Below are 16,468 nucleotides of genomic sequence, written 5' to 3' on the forward strand. Positions count from 1 at the left end.
CCTCTGGCAGCAGAGTGCAGGCCTCAGTTTGCCTTCACCTGGAGGGGCGTGCAGTACACCTGGAACCGACTGCCCCAGGGGTGGAAGCATAGCCCCACCATCTGCCATGGACTGATCCAGACTGCACTAGAAAAAGGTGAGGCTCCAGAACATTTGCAGTACATTGATGACATCATTGTGTGGGGGAACACCGCAACAGAAGTGTTTGAGAAAGGAGAGAAAGTTATCAGGATTCTCCTGGAAGCTGGTTTCGCCATCAAGAAGAGCAAAGTCAAGGGACCTGCCCGAGAGATCCAGTTCCTGGGAGTGAAATGGCAAGATGGACGGCGTCAGATTCCCACTGAGGTCATCAATAAAATCACAGCAATGTCTCCACCAACCAACAAGAAGGAAACACAAGCTTTCCTAGGCGCTATAGGTTTCTGGAGGATGCACATTCCTGAGTACAGCCAGATTGTGAGTCCTCTTTACCTGGTTACCCGCAAGAAGAACGATTTCCATTGGGGCCCTGAACAGCAACAAGCTTTTGCCCAGATCAAGCAGGAAATCGCTCATGCGGTAGCCCTTGGCCCAGTCAGGACAGGACCCGAAGTGAAGAACGTGCTCTACTCTGCAGCCGGGAGCCATGGCCTGTCCTGGAGCCTTTGGCAGAAGGTGTCCGGTGAGACTCGAGGTCGACCACTGGGATTTTGGAGCCGAAGCTACAGAGGGTCTGAGGCCAACTACACCCCAACAGAGAAGGAAATCTTGGCAGCCTATGAAGGAATCCAAGCCGTCTCAGAGGTAATTGGCACTGAGGCACAACTCCTCCTGGCACCCCGACTACCAGTGCTAGGGTGGATGTTCAAAGCAGAGGTTCCCTCTACCCACCATGCCACCAATGCCACATGGAGCAAATGGATTGCTCTCATCACACAGCGCGCCCGTATCGGAAAACTGAATCGCCCTGGGATTTTGGAAATAATTACAAACTGGCCTGAAGGTGAAAACTTTGGTCTCACTGATGAAGAAGAACAAGTGACACGTGCTGAAGAAGCTCCACCGTACAACCAACTGCCATCAGAAGACACACGCTACGCTCTTTTCACCGACGGTTCTTGTCGCATCGTAGGGATGAAACGAAAGTGGAAAGCAGCCGTATGGAGTCCCACACGACGGGTTGCAGAAGCTACTGAAGGAGAAGGGGGATCAAGCCAACTCGCTGAACTCAAAGCTGTTCAACTAGCCCTGGACATTGCTGAAAGGGAGAAGTGGCCAAAGCTCTACCTCTACACTGATTCATGGATGGTAGCCAATGCTCTGTGGGGATGGTTAGAAAAGTGGGAAAAAGCTAATTGGCAGTGTAGGGGAAAACCAATCTGGGCTGCTGAAGAGTGGAAAGACATTGCTGCCTGAGTAAGAAAGCTGGTTGTGAAAGTCCGCCACGTAGATGCCCATGTCCCCAAGAGTAGGGCTAATGAAGAACACCAAAACAACAAGCAGGTAGATCAGGCTGCAAAGATAGAAGTGTCACAGGTAGACTTGGACTGGAAACACAAGGGAGAGTTGTTTCTAGCTCGATGGGCCCATGATGCCTCAGGCCATCAGGGCAGAGATGCCACCTATAAGTGGGCACGAGACCGAGGGGTGGATCTAACCATGGACAGTATCTCCCAGGTTATCCATGATTGTGAGACATGCGCTGCGATCAAGCAGGCCAAGCGGGTGAAGCCCCTGTGGTACGGTGGGCGATGGTCCAAATACAAGTACGGGGAGGCCTGGCAGATTGATTACATCACACTGCCTCAAACCCGCCAAGGCAAGCGCTATGTGCTCACAATGGTAGAAGCCACCACTGGATGGCTGGAGACCTACCCTGTGCCTCATGCTACTGCCCGGAACACCATCCTGGGCCTGGAAAAGCAAGTCCTTTGGAGGCATGGCACCCCTGAGAGAATTGAATCTGACAATGGGACTCATTTTAAGAATAGCCTTATTAACACCTGGGCTAGAGAACATGGCATTGAGTGGGTGTACCACATCCCTTACCATGCACCAGCTGCAGGCAAAGTGGAACGGTGCAATGGATTGTTGAAAACCACTTTGAAGGCACTGGGTGGGGGAACTTTCAAAAATTGGGAACAGAATCTAGCAAAAGCCACCTGGTTAGTTAACACCCGAGGTTCCACCAATAGAGCTGGTCCAGCCCAATCTGAATCCCTGCATACAACAGATGGAGATAAGGTCCCAGTAGTGCATGTCAGAGGTCTATTAGGAAAGACTGTGTGGATAAATTCTGCCTCGAGTACAGACAAACCCATCCGTGGGGTTGTCTTTGCTCAGGGACCTGGTTGCACATGGTGGGTAATGCAGAAACATGGAACAACACGTTGTGTACCACAGGGAGATCTGATTGTTGTGTGACAACCACCTGTAGTGTGAAATGCCAGTATACCCCTGCTTGCTGATTATCACTGTCACTGTTCATATATAGCTGTGTATATATATATATATATGTATTAATGTGTGTGTAAAATTGGAATATCTTAGTTTGGGCATTGAGCCAACAATATGGGATAAGGGGTGGAATGTCTTGGGGTGACCTTATGATGTGTATCCCATATCGCTGCCTATGCCCAGAAATTAATTTTTGTGCCTTTCTATGCCTCTAAACTGAGCCTGAAAGGGGGAAGGAAAAAACTGAGCAAAACTTTCTCAAAGCAGTTTGCAGCTCGTTCAAGGTTACAAAAAGATAGCAGTTTTTTTTTTTTTTTCCCTAGCTGGGGCAGGGGAGGGAGGAAGCACCCGGCTTGTTTTTTTTCCAGTCAGTTTTTGGCCAGTTTTTTCTTCTTGTTCTCTGGAGAGAGACTGAGAGTTGGACTTTGGATTTCCTTCCCTGGAATTCCGGATTTTTCCCCTTTTCTACTGGACTGCCTGATTGCTGTAACATCAGAGCACATCGGGAGGACTTTCCACTGGGCACAGAGGGCCTGGCCCCGGCCCAAGCCCCAGCTCCGAGGAGACCAAAGGGAGGACTCGAACACTTTCCCAGGTTTTTTCCTCTACCGCGAAAGATTTTACCATCTAACATTGTTTTCCTTCCCATGTGTTTGTTAAATAAATAGTTTTATCTTCTTCACTTTCCTTCGAGGAAAATTTATTTTTTCCCGAACCTGGTGGGGGAGGGGTGGTTGTGCCTTCTCTCAGAGGATATATTTCTAAATTTGCCCAAACTGGAACAGAGTTTTTCCCTGCCCAGTTCAAGGCTTGAAAATCTCCAAAGGCTGACTCCATAGCTTCTCTGAGAAAACTAGTCCAATTTTGATCCTTTCCTATTGCGCCAAAATGCTAATTCATGTAAACATAGCCATGAGAACAGACAGGCATAGGACTGTTTGTGACATGAACAAAATTTGTATGTCAGAGCCTTTTTTCATTACCTTTACTCTCCCCATACAATAGCAATGGTTGCTTCTTTTGTCAAGCGTACAGACATGGGGGTGTAATTGAGCTTGTGTTTCACCTTCTCGAAGTAGGGTGCATCTTTGCACAGGATTTATGTTGTCCACTTCTGCATCTACTTGTGACAGTTAATTTTCTCTGCACACCTTTGAATAATGCCATCAATAATGTCACTACACAAATGGTCATTTCTGTCAGTGGAGGTTAAGATTAGGCAAGTATTTGTCAAGAATGATGTAAGTTTAGTGCCTCTGCCTCAGGCAAAGGTCTAGTCAAAATTTTTTATCAGTTTTCCTCAGTCTTTATTCTGAGTCTGAGACTTATCACTGATACACAAACATGATCTCAGCTGAAACTATAGCATGAAATATAAAGATGTTTTGCAGCATGCAGCAGTATTTGATTATGTTGAAGGTCGTGTTTATGTAAAGAACAAGGTTAATAACAAAGATTTTTTTTAACAATCACTTTCATTCAGTATATGAAGTAGTCATGCACACCAGCACAAGACATAAGGCATGTCTGTCCTCTGCTCCTCTTTCACTGAACATTTTAGAAGAAAAATAATGAAATTATCTATCTTGTTAAACACTCATTCACATTTCTTTTTGTGTATGATGGGTTTCCCACAACTGCTATATAAAGTACCAATTGAAACTCACCCTGTCATATATACTTCTACAAAATATGAACAGTGCTAAATACTTTAAACTGAATCGATTTCTAGTGAAAGTGTTTTAACCTCGTTTTAGGTCAAGAAATAACAATTTTCCAAGCTCGGTGTAACATGAGAATTAATCCTGAGAGGCAGGTGTGCACTGCATAATTCATTTAGTCTGTGAAATTTATTGAAAATACACTTTCTCTGAACTGTACTTGAAGCTTTTATTATAAATTTTAGGTGTGGTTTCTTTAACTTGTATTTTAAGTTGTATTCAGAGTTGATTTCTCTCAGATCACTTAGAGGACTGCAATTTGCAATCTCTTCCTTTGTTAAGATTATAACAACAGAATGAGCAGCAAAACATGATGGGATGCTCATACATATAAAACTTGGGTACATTGCTGAAGCAATTTGCAAGTAAAAAATACACATTTTCTTTGTGTATTTGAAAGTAGAATACTTTGGAAAAGGACATTCTAGCTATCGTCAAGTAAGGATTTTTTGTGCTGAAATTCTATTCGTAGATGCATTGCATTCAAGATTCACTACATTGAAGAGTAACAGCACAAAGAGCACGGTTCACACTGTTGACCCCATAAACAGCTGGTGGTACAAGGAAAGAAATAATTTACAGTAGTTTGTCAAGTGACTCTAATCGTGCTAGCATTAGAAGACTTTGTTCCACACATCAGTGAAATATTTTTACTATTCCTCTTACATCCTTATCATCATTATTTATCCATGAATATATTTTATTTCCTTCACAAAAATAGCCATTTGTTTTTCATCCTCAAAGTGTTTATTCCTAGCGATGAATATCAACAAAAGTAATTGAGATCAGGTGTTTTGTATAACACATGGCTCTGTGAGAATTTTTGAATTCATTAGATGGTGCCATTTCTTTCGTTTTACTAATGAAATAAATTAGCAACTGCAGCCTCTTGTACATGGCCATTCATTCTACAGACAGCTGGCTCATCACACAATACACCTCACATATTTTTAGCTCTAGATTTTCACAAACTTCAAATTTATGGGAAAATATTCAAAAGACATAAATGAGCCTATGAAGGTGTATAGAAGTTGTCAAGCTGACTTCCAGCGCCAAATTTAAAATCCCCTCCTGTAAATGTTTGGGGTTGTTTCCTCTAGGTCCTTTTTTTCCTTTCACGTTATGCTTATAATAAAAAATAACATTTAAAAAAAATTATGGGGAAAGGAATGAAATGGTAGACCTGTGAATTGTCTTGTTGCAGAGACAAAGTTCCCATTATGGAATGGATTTAGATCTTTTATTTCACATATATTAAAACACAAAATGAAACATCAGGACCAACAGGTCAATAGAACTATAAACACCAACCTTAAATACTTGGAAGGCAATTACATCATAGTTGTTTAATTTTATAATTACTCTATACCGTATGTAGAATTCGTGCAGATTCTTTGTAGAATCATGAATCATAGCCCAAGGACCACAATCTGAACCAATATTTTCCTCTGTCTTGGTTTCAAAAGACAGGTGTCTGCTAAGGAAGGCAGAAGCCTCCCTTGAAGTGGCAGATATAACCCCTTTCCCTCTGAGTTATTTTAATTTTGAAAAATCAAGGGCCTTTAGGCAAAGATGTGGGAAATAGGAATAACAGTTCTTTACTATTAGATATATATATAACCAGTCAAACAAAACAGCAATAACTATGGCAGTGACAGCAAACACAAACCCAGTCCCAGCCTTCTCGGCTGTCAGGCCCTTTCCCCTCGGGTGCAGTTCCGCTCGCAGCCGGCAGGGGCGCTGGCGGCTCCCGGTGAGCAGGGCAGGTGCGATGGTTCCCCCGCGGCTGCAGGGGGCGCTCCGGAGCGAGCTCGGGGAGCACGCGGCACTGGTGCCCTGGGATCCCGGGAAGGGATGGGACAAAGGCTTCACAAACCGCTGGGCAGCCAATCCCGGACTCTCGGGAGCAGCAGGCTGGAACGGCAGGCTGGAACGGCAGGCTGGAGCGGCAGGGGCGAATGCAAATCCCGGGTGGCAGGCGAGATGTATCCAGATGGGAGAACCCCACGGAGGCCCAGGCAGGCAGGGCGAGCAGGGCTACAACGCAGCAAAAGCTCGAAGCAGCAGCAGGGCAGGGCGGCCACAGCCCGGCCTCCAGCAGGGCAGGGAAAGCGGCTTTTGGGGTCCCGGCGTTGTTTCCAGCAGGAAGAAAGAACGGCCAAAAAGAAAGAAGCAGCAGCTCCTTTCTCTGCAGCTTCTCTCTCCGGACGCTCAGAGCGAACTGACCCCACACCCAGGTGTAGACAAAGGAGTAGCCAGGCCCGCCCCACCCCCCTTTTTGTCTTTCTTAAGTACAGCTATTTGTCCCCTAGCAACATGCATATGGGAGAAAATTCCTTTAACAGGAAAAAACTAAAACTAAACTAAAACCCCAACAGCAGAATCATGAATCATAGCAGGAGGACCAAAATCTGAACCAATATTTTCCTATAAGTTTCTGCACTTGTTCACAAGCTCCATGTTGACATCAGTGGACTTTGTCATCTGTTTTCTTTCCTTCTGCAAAGTATCTGACATTTTGTTCCTTCACCCAAAAAATCCCACAAAATCTTCTTGTCTGAAACAGAATTGCTAATTTGCAGTTCCAATCTCAGTACTTTTCTTAATACATAGCATATTTTCCTTATTCCTGATGAGGATCCTTGGTCTGTAGCATTTTTGTTTATGTGATGATATCTCATCCTTTCTGCTTCAGACTTATAGGTGTGCATTGTTTATCTAAAAAGAACATAGATCTAATTCTTTATTACTAAGAAAATAAGTAGAAGAATTACTTGTTCTAGGAAATCAGACTGTCCTTGAAAACTGGATTAAAATCTCTGACAAGTAAGAAAGAGGAAGAATGAGTTTTCGTGTATCTTCTCTCTCTTGAATTTCCTTTCCAACAAGTGGGCTCTGAATTGAGGATACTTGGCAGTCAATGAAATACCAGTAAAGCCTGAAGATACCATTACTGAAAGAAAGTGAGAATACAGCCTGTTACTCCATGAAAAAGTCCCTGCTTTTAATCTGTATCTATTTGCCTGCTGTTTCCGAGATCCACTGCACATACCTATAAAGTAGTCAAAACATATGTAAATATATTTTCAGGCCACAAGCTGAAGTTTGTGTCAATCACTGAAAGTTACTGCTGCCTGTAGATAAAATCTGGCACTTCTTAGTCAAAACTTTCTGTAGTCATTTCAGATTCTTTCTTGTATAAAGTCTCAGTGTGGACTATAGTTAATGGATCTTTTATTATGTTATTCTGGTGATAGCCACTTTGTCATACTAAAACTGCTTAACTTTAGCTCATTGATTAATTTCAAAACTTCTAGTATTACAAGGCATTGTCATTATAGACTAATGTATCTGAAAGACTCCCTCAGCTTTTGCAACGTTACTTTGCCTATCTCCTTTGAAATGAACGATTAATTAAAAACATTGTTATGCACACTTCTAAGTACTATAAACTTGTCTTAAAGAATTTTGGTTCACCTTTTTTCCCTAACTAACCTGTTACATTCAACTTCCGCCAAACTTCATGACCCACATAGTAATTAATATGCATAAAAAGATAGCAATGGAAGGAAGAAATGTAAACCAAATACGAATCTAATCTTATAAATGTACTACATGATTCCTGATAAATTGCAAAGTGGATGTAAAACACCACTTGGAACTTGGAAATCTGGTCCATGGTTTCTTTTATAGAGAATGTGCTTGAATCTCAACTTTTTATACCACTGGAGGGACAGGACTGTAGCAGAGTCAGCAGCAGAGCCAATGATTCAACATGGGTACTTAGGCTATTGCTAAAGAAAGTTTATCCATACTATTTAATGGTTGACACCTCCCTGTAGCCTCAAGAACATTTCACTTCCCAAATAGCTTCCAGGTGTGGCAACATGAGGCAGGGACTGCTGTGAATACAGGTGCAGGTGAGCCCAACTTTTCCTCAGAGAAAATGGAAGGAGGCATCCATCCTGGTGGAAGTATTGCTGTGCACTTGTAACTGGGGCCAAAAACAGAGCATGCCCTGGTTTTCAGCTGGGGGAGACAGAGATGACAGAGAAAAAGGCAAATAAACTAGTAGACACATATTACCTTTGGAGCTAATAGAAAGCAGCAGGATATAATACTAAGGCTGCCTTTGACCATGTTTTAATGAAAATATTTGAAAATTACCTTTATGGAGCCGGCATATTTCTCCATTTACTGAGATATATTTTGAGACTGATTTTGATCTTACGTACTATACAGTAACCCCAAAGCTATACCTTAATGGACTGACATAAGTGTGAAATGACTCCTAGTGAAATTTCAATGCATAAGCACTCAAGCACAGAGTTAAAGAATAATTAGTAATGGTATACAAAAGTACAAAATTCCAGGGAGGATTCTCAGCTTAGGCCAACACAAAATCTGATTAACAACACACCAAGTTGAACTACATGTTTATAGGAACCCTGGCTTTTAAAACAATGTAAGTAAATATCTTTTCATCCTACTATTTTAATAAAAGCTAGGTCTACTAGAATAATAATTGTGCACTTGTTATGTTTTATCTAATCATATCAAATTTTGTTGTTTTCAAATTACAGTAACTACACTTTTCCTACACACAGGCACTGCTTGCAAGAAAAACAAAAAACACAATCAAACATTTTATGTATGTACTTTAAAATAGGTATTAAATCTCATCTCCCAGAGATTGGCTGACTTTTGGGTTTTTTCTGGTGTGTATGGTTTCCAGGTAATGGGCAAGGTAACTCCTCACATGTGGATTGCAGAAAATCAGCAACTGACTGTCATTGGGAGTCAGGATAAAAAACTGATGGACTGATGGAATCCCTTCTCAAGTTTACTTTTTTTTTACAGCAGTAGAAAAAAAAGTATAAGATACATAATACCATGAAGAGGTAGCAAGCAAAAAGAAAGGATACTTCTTTCCTGCATAGATTTCTTCCTTTTATCACCAGCTTATCAAGCAATGACCCATCTAAAACATCTAATGAATAATAGGAGATAAAATGAGCCTTAATACATCATATTATTGAGTTAGGGCATGATAAAATGAGGCTTTACTCTTTGCTACATACACATTGCAGCAAAATTATTACGGTTTCTCACCTCAAAGCTGTTTTGGCCAGACCTATCACTTTTCTAAGTAGCCTTTCAGCAATTTATTTCCTAACAATCGCTTTGATGTCTAAAAGTAGATAGTGTTTGTTGCAAAGTAGGCTTTCAGAAGAGGCAATATCTAGTATATAAATAAAGTTTTATTCTTTCTTATGCTCGTGATTCTGGATTCTCTCTCTATTTGTTTCTGCATAAAAATAAAATAACTCCACTGGGTTCCCTGATAGCACATAGCTGGAATTCTCTCTCAAAAAAAAAACCCCAAAACCAACAAACAAGCAAACAAACAAACAGGTTTACAACTACAATCCTATATTTTATTCTAATTGAACAGAACGGCATTTTTTTAGCTGAGTAAATTTTTAGAATAAACTGTGTAGAACTGTTGCACTGCAAGACTTACCCATAAAAAGTTTTTACCCACAAAAATTACTAAATTTAGCTTGACAAAGCCTTTAAGATTCCTCAGTATGGAACTGTCATTCTGTTAGCAATGTAGAAGACCACAGCTCATGGTTCATTAAGTCCTAAAGTATCTTCTGTAGAACGATTATCTCAAGCTCTCTGCAGTGCTTCTACTATGTAGCCTGTTTACACCTTAGTATCTCTGGGAGTATTAGGAGCAAGAGTATGTGGAAATAAATGTTTAAGGATAATTCAGAGGCTAGGATGGCCTTGGCCACTTTAAGTGCTATGAGAGTGTTGGAAGTCTAGTTGGAGAATCCTTGTTACTACAAAGTTTGATCATGGCTTCAATTTGTTCCTGGAGGAAATTCAGAAACTGGCAAAAGAGAAGATTACTTGTGAGGATGTATTTAGCTGAAGTCAATAACCATTGATTGCTATGGGTATCAAAGAAGAGACTGATATCTCTGATGTCTTAGGGGACAATCGTGAGGTTGTGTTCTTAACATGAAAAATCTGAAATCTTGATGTTCCAGTAAGAAAGGATTTCTGTTATCCTGCACTACCCAAAACAGTGGCTGGATTAATGTAAGCATTTCACATACCCATCACTAATGGGTCTTCTCACCTTCTCACATAAGCAAGCATATTCCCTGCAGGGCAGAGCGTTCTTCCATAAAGAAGTCCCATAGAGACAGCAGTACACTCACTGAAATGCATGGCAAAAATGCAAAAGAAGTAGCTCAAAATAATGTAACCCAAAAAGACAAAAAAGATGCCCCTACAGCAAGACTTCATGCAAATCAGTGCTATATAAGGGTAACACTGGAGGAATTTTACCAGGTGCAGCCTGCTGCCTTATTTAAGTGGACAATCATGGTGCCGTGTGCCAAGTGCAGTAGCTGTCGATAAGCTAGATACCTGATACTACTGCCAGACATACATTAAGCCACTTCAAAGCCTTTATCTATTTCCTGATGGATATGGTATCCTACTGTTACCTGAAATTCTTTGTAGTAGATAGAGAATTAGAGAGAAAAGAAGCCATAAAGCAGCAACCATCAACTACACAAAACCGTTTTTTAACTCATAGCTTCTTCATTTCTTTTTTATATTTAGATGTAGAGAGAGCACTGGTTAAATCCTGCTGAAGTGCTCTGTAGAAATAAAATAGTTGGACCGAAAATAGTTGCACCTTTTCAGAGAATTCTTTGTGCCCACTTGTAATAGTGCTCATGATGTAAAGGTTTGAGAGCTATGACACCAAAACAAATATTAAAATCGAGTCAAAAGGAAACTCACTCGATGCCTAAACTAATATAATTTTCTAATTCAACATAATTTACTAGAGTAAGGCCTTTTTACTCCACAGTTATTCTTTCAGGCTCACATTTGGTACAAATTTTCAGTCACGATTCTTGTTAACACACACTGCAACAAGTCACACCGGACATCAGAGGCCCTTTCTTAGAAATTAGTCATCGTAACCCACATGGCTGACACTTAGGAAGCTATATGTGGAGTTTCCCAGATTAGGTTTTATTCTGGTTTTCACATAAACTGACAGACTGATAGATGGTCTTATTTAAACATCAGAGGGGAAAAAAAAATAATATAAATACTTTTGGCAGCTACATTAGTCTTTAATAATAACACAGAGGAAACTTCAACTGGTAATGACCAGATTGTCTGAAATGTAGTGGGTTGTGATGGCCATTTTCAGCAGACATGAGCTGGAAGGAGACAAAGTTCCACAGAAGAATTACTGAAACTTCCACACCAGCAATTCAGGCAATTTTCACAGTGAGGGTTATAAACAGTACAATAAAATAAAAAAAAATCCTACAGTGTACCTGGGGTCTTACGGACTACTTACCCGAGCCTAAATAGTTATCCTTAAAGGGGAGTTTCTTGCCTGAAACCCTATGGAAAGGTTTGCTTTTCCTGTTGAAACCTACAGGGTTTCTTCTTTGGGTAAGCAGATAGTAACACTGAGGGAAATCAGAATACGAAAGGTTAATAGAAAACCCAAGGTATAAAAGCCACCAAATGCACTTTTGGCTTAAATTAGAATGTGCTGCAAGCATAGGAAGATGTATAGAAATAAGCAAGAGAGAAGACAAATACAGGAAGTAATAGGAGACAAAAGCCCAAAAAAGCACAGACGAGCCTCTCCTGTATAACCTGCTCTAGGTGACCCTGTCTTAGCAGGGCAGTTGGACGATGGTCTCCAGAGGTCCCTTGCAACCCTAACTCTTCTGTGATTCTATGATCCTGGCAGAAAGACTGCATAAAAAGAAGTGGACAAAACACATAAGCATAGAATATATATATATATATATATAAAATCAGTGGCCTTAAATGTGATGTAATGTGGCCTTGATGTAATGGTATGTAGTTTTAGGTAGAAAACCAGAACTGCTCATGGAAGTACAGAATGGTGGGTTGAGTCTGCCTGGATGCCAGCTGCCCACCAAAGCTGCTCTATTCTTCCCCTCCTCCACTGGGCGGGGGAGAGAAAATACAACAAAAGGCTCATGAGTGGAGGAAAGGACAGGGAGAGATCTCTCACCAATAACTGTCACTGGAAAAACAGACTTGACACAGGGAAGTTAGTTTCTTTACTACCAAAAAATATAGGATAGGGAAGTGGGAAATATAACCAAATCTTAAAACACCTTCTGCCCATCCTTCCTTCCTTCTGGACTCAATTTCACTACAGATTTTCTCTACCTCCCACCCTCCAACAGCACAAGGGGATGGGAAATGAGGGTCATGGTCAGTTCATTATACACTGTCTCTGCTGCTCCTTCCTTTTCATGCTCTTCCCCTGCTCCAGCATGCAGCCCCTCCCATGGAAGACAGTCATTCATTAACTTTGCCAGCATGGGTCCTTCTCCTTCTTGTGGGCTGGAGGTCTTCATGAACTGCTCCACAGGATGCAGACCTTCAGGAATAGACTGCTCCAGCATGAGTCCCTCAAAGAGGTCACAAGTTCTGCCAGCAAGCCTGTGCTCTTTCCATGAGTCCACAGGTCCTGTCAGGCTCTTCTCTCTATGAAGTCAGAGCCTTCTTCAGGCAGTCACCTGCTTTGACCTTGGGGTCCTCCATGGGCTGCAGGTGGGTTTGTGTTCCACTGTGGACCTCCATGGCCTGCAGAGGGACAGCCTGCCTAACCCTGATCTTCAGACAAGGCTGCAGGGGAATCTCTGCTCTGGCACAAGGAGCGCGTTCTCCCACTCCTTCTCCACCAACCTGGGTTTCTGCAGGGCAGTTTCTCTCATATATTCTCTCTCTTCTGTCTGGCTGCTGCTCAATGGCAGCTTTGTCCACCTTCTTAAATGCATGATCCCAGAACTGCTATCTCTGTCACTGATGGGCTCAGCCTTGGCCAGTGTCGGGTCCATCTTAGAGCTGGCTGGCATTGGTTCTGTTGGACATGGGGAAAGTTCTGGCAGCATCTCACCTTCAGCCGCTTTACTGATTGCCATGCAAACCCAATAGACAAAGCAACAGTAGTGGGGCTTTGTAAGATGAGATACTGTGAAAGCACGGAACAAGAGATAATAATAATTAGATGCTTATTTCTAAAAGCCATTGTTCAGTTTTTACTGAAAGATCAAAGAAAGAATAAACTAGTGGTTTCAGTCCAATTTCTGCTGCACTTTATTACACCAACAAACTGAAAAAGATACATATATGTACTGGGACCTTTACCAGCACAAACTGCAACCTGCAATGGTTGTCCCTCAGCCACATAGCGTTTGTTTTCCAGATTTTTGGATCATTATTAATTCACCTCTCTTGATTTAAAAGGAGTTGTCATCGATGAAATCACAGATGTTTTTATCCAAACCTGAAGGTAAATTCAGTTCCAAAAGGAGTGGAAGTACACTGAAACTCCCAGATAGTTGATTTGCATAATTAGAAACCTCTTTATGATCCATGACACCACAGGTAACCTGGCACTCGCACTGAACTCCAAGATGTATATTGCTGTTCTTTAAATGTTTCTTACATGAAAAGAATTCATATAGAGGCAGGTAAGCAAGATTATTATGGTGTTTCCTGCCCTCTCAATAGGTCTAAAAATGAAAGCTTCTTTGAGAGACTCCGTTACCTTCTCAGGGAAATGCCAGGGGAATTTTAATAGCCATTAAGAGTCTCAGCTACAATGCAAAAGTTGGTGTAAGGTATTGGCCCTAATACAGTGCTTCTTCCCATCATAGCAGAATAGTCTGTTGCTGTTACATGTGTATTATGTCTATTTTCCACCTCCTTTACAAAATTTAAGTCTGTAATGTTCTCATCAAGGGAAATGATGATGGAGTTACAGAGGTCTGTGATTAAATTTGCTCAGCAGCAATCTGTAAATAACCTGCAGCATACTGTTTCCATTTTTTGTTTCACTCTGTAACCTGCAGTGAGTGTTGACTTCCAAGTACTGTTCAGCAAAAAGGAAAAGCACACAGATGACTGATTGGTCCTTGTATTCTGAAATGAAAAATGATGAGCAGAAAGTCATCAGAGGAAACCTCAGAAAAGAAACCAATTTCAAACCAGTGCATCTCCCCTACCTACTCACCTGCCTGACTACTGCAAACAGCCTTTGTGCTGTGCCTTGTCCTCGTCATAGGTCAATGAGTAAAACTGCCATGTGTTTAGGGGAAAGCTGATTGTTGAAAGCATTGATCTCTGCAGAGTGTGGAGGCACACCAAAATGACTGTCCATTCATGAGTGACTAGAGTCAATAAGGCTAGAGCCCTATGTTTTTTTCATCTATTTTTTCTTGCCCATATTTTTTTCTTGAGCTGAGTCTTTCACTGGGCTTTGACAGATCAGAGAGAACAGGCTTCTTGACACCTGTACTGTACCAGCCAGACTTAACAGTTGACAGGTGATTCAAAAGCTGTACTTGTGGTCTGCAGTACAACAAATTGACAATAGTGGGATAATCCAGGGACACCACAGATGAAAGCAACTTTTAAAAGGTCTCCAAGTAGGTGTTTCCAGACCACATGGCATGTTTATTTTCTGAGATCTCATCATTTTTCAAAGTCTGAAGAGCTACTTCTACCCAGTGAAGCCTGGGAGGAGGAAGTATTTGGAGATCCTTCTTACCTGCCTCTGGCAGTTTTTCATTTCTCTGTTCTTTGTGCATTTGTATTCATGGAATTTGTTATTGTTGCTTAACTTCCCAGAGAATTGCTGGACTGAAGCACCTCTCTTCATTTCTCTAACTAGTGCCATTTGACCTACTAGACAGTTTAATCCAGCCTCCACTTTTGAATGGATTTTCTCACAAGTGGCAATATCTAGCAGGGTCACTTCGAGAGGCAACCGCACTGCATGTTACCTTGCACCATAATGAGGGCAATTTCAAAAGGCATTCAATCAAAAGAAAGGGTGTTTTCTGCAAAAGGCTTGTGTCCTAGGTTTTCACTTGTCCTTATTGGTGGCTGAAGCTATTGAAAAATCTCAATCTATGTCTCGTAATTGTCAGTTTTAATTTTTTCTTAGTAGAAGTTGCAGAACAACGAGGGTACTCTTAGCATCCACTTTAGAATTCTGCAAGTTTAAGGGGAGCTGAATTGCCCCTAAGGAAGTGGGAGGATTCCTGTTTGCTCAGAAAGTCCTGTTCAGAAAATTCCTGTTTACCTCTGACATATAAACAGATAGGAAGGGATGGATGATGCAGGAAAGCCAGGCAGTTGTCAGTGTACTATTCATATTAGTCTGTTTTTCATGTCACTGGAAGGCTTTGATTTGCACAGTATATCAGAGATTACATTACCCCTCCACTGTAACAATACCTTGTCTGTGTAATTGCTAATCAACAGTCCTTTGACATTCATGCTACAAGGCCTTGTGTCTTTTCACTACCTCTGCCTTTCTTCCTCTCTCTTTCTCATTTAAAGTTCAGGAACAGCTGATTGATGGCTATCAAAACTCGATGCTCACAGAAAAGGTGCAGCATGGGTGGCTGCATTGCCTCCCTACTTCATGAAGATCGGCACTGCTTCTGAGGAATGCTGCTTGCTGCTAAGCCTCAGTCTTGCCACAAGAGAAGCAAACCCTACACAAGGACAGACAGTGGCTTGCCCAAAAAGTGAGTGTGCAAGCTCTCTGCAGTAGTTGACAAAAAGAGTACTAGGTTTTATTAAATATTTTTGTCTGCCACTCAGCTACACAGAATCTCATGGAGAAGAGCAGCAGATCATATTCTATTATTTCACTTCCAAACACAAAATTAGTTCAAGTGGAAACATGTTATTCCATTTAGATGCTTTGTACCAGAATTCTAAAAAACATCAAGGGCAGGATCTTTTAATTTACTTTATTAGACCACTGACACAGAAAAAAAACCAAAAACAAGCAAACAAACTAAACCCTAGTTAATATTAAGAAGACAGTAATACTATAAAATATCTGACTATCTCAGTGAGGTAAACAATACCTTCTTTGAGTTTTACTTTTTGTTTCATGGGTACCCATGCAGGAAAAAATGTCAGAGAATACTTGGTATGGAACATCTCACCTGTAGCTGTTGAGACTCCTTCTTATGCTTTTAGAACCATAGTATATTTTTAGTAACTTTTTAGACTGAATAATGGAGCCAATGCAGCTCCATGTTCCTATCACCATTTATTTCAGAAGACAAATAGTTATGGAAAGTGGGATATATTTCCTTGAGGAATTGGACTAGAAACATGCAGAACTTGATATGTATGAAATTAAGTTGCTCTTTCAAGATTTTTTGTGTGGTTAAGAATGCTAGAAATCT

The sequence above is a fragment of the Corvus moneduloides genome, chromosome Z (genome assembly GCF_009650955.1).
Source record: "Corvus moneduloides isolate bCorMon1 chromosome Z, bCorMon1.pri, whole genome shotgun sequence".
Lineage (NCBI taxonomy): Eukaryota > Metazoa > Chordata > Aves > Passeriformes > Corvidae > Corvus > Corvus moneduloides.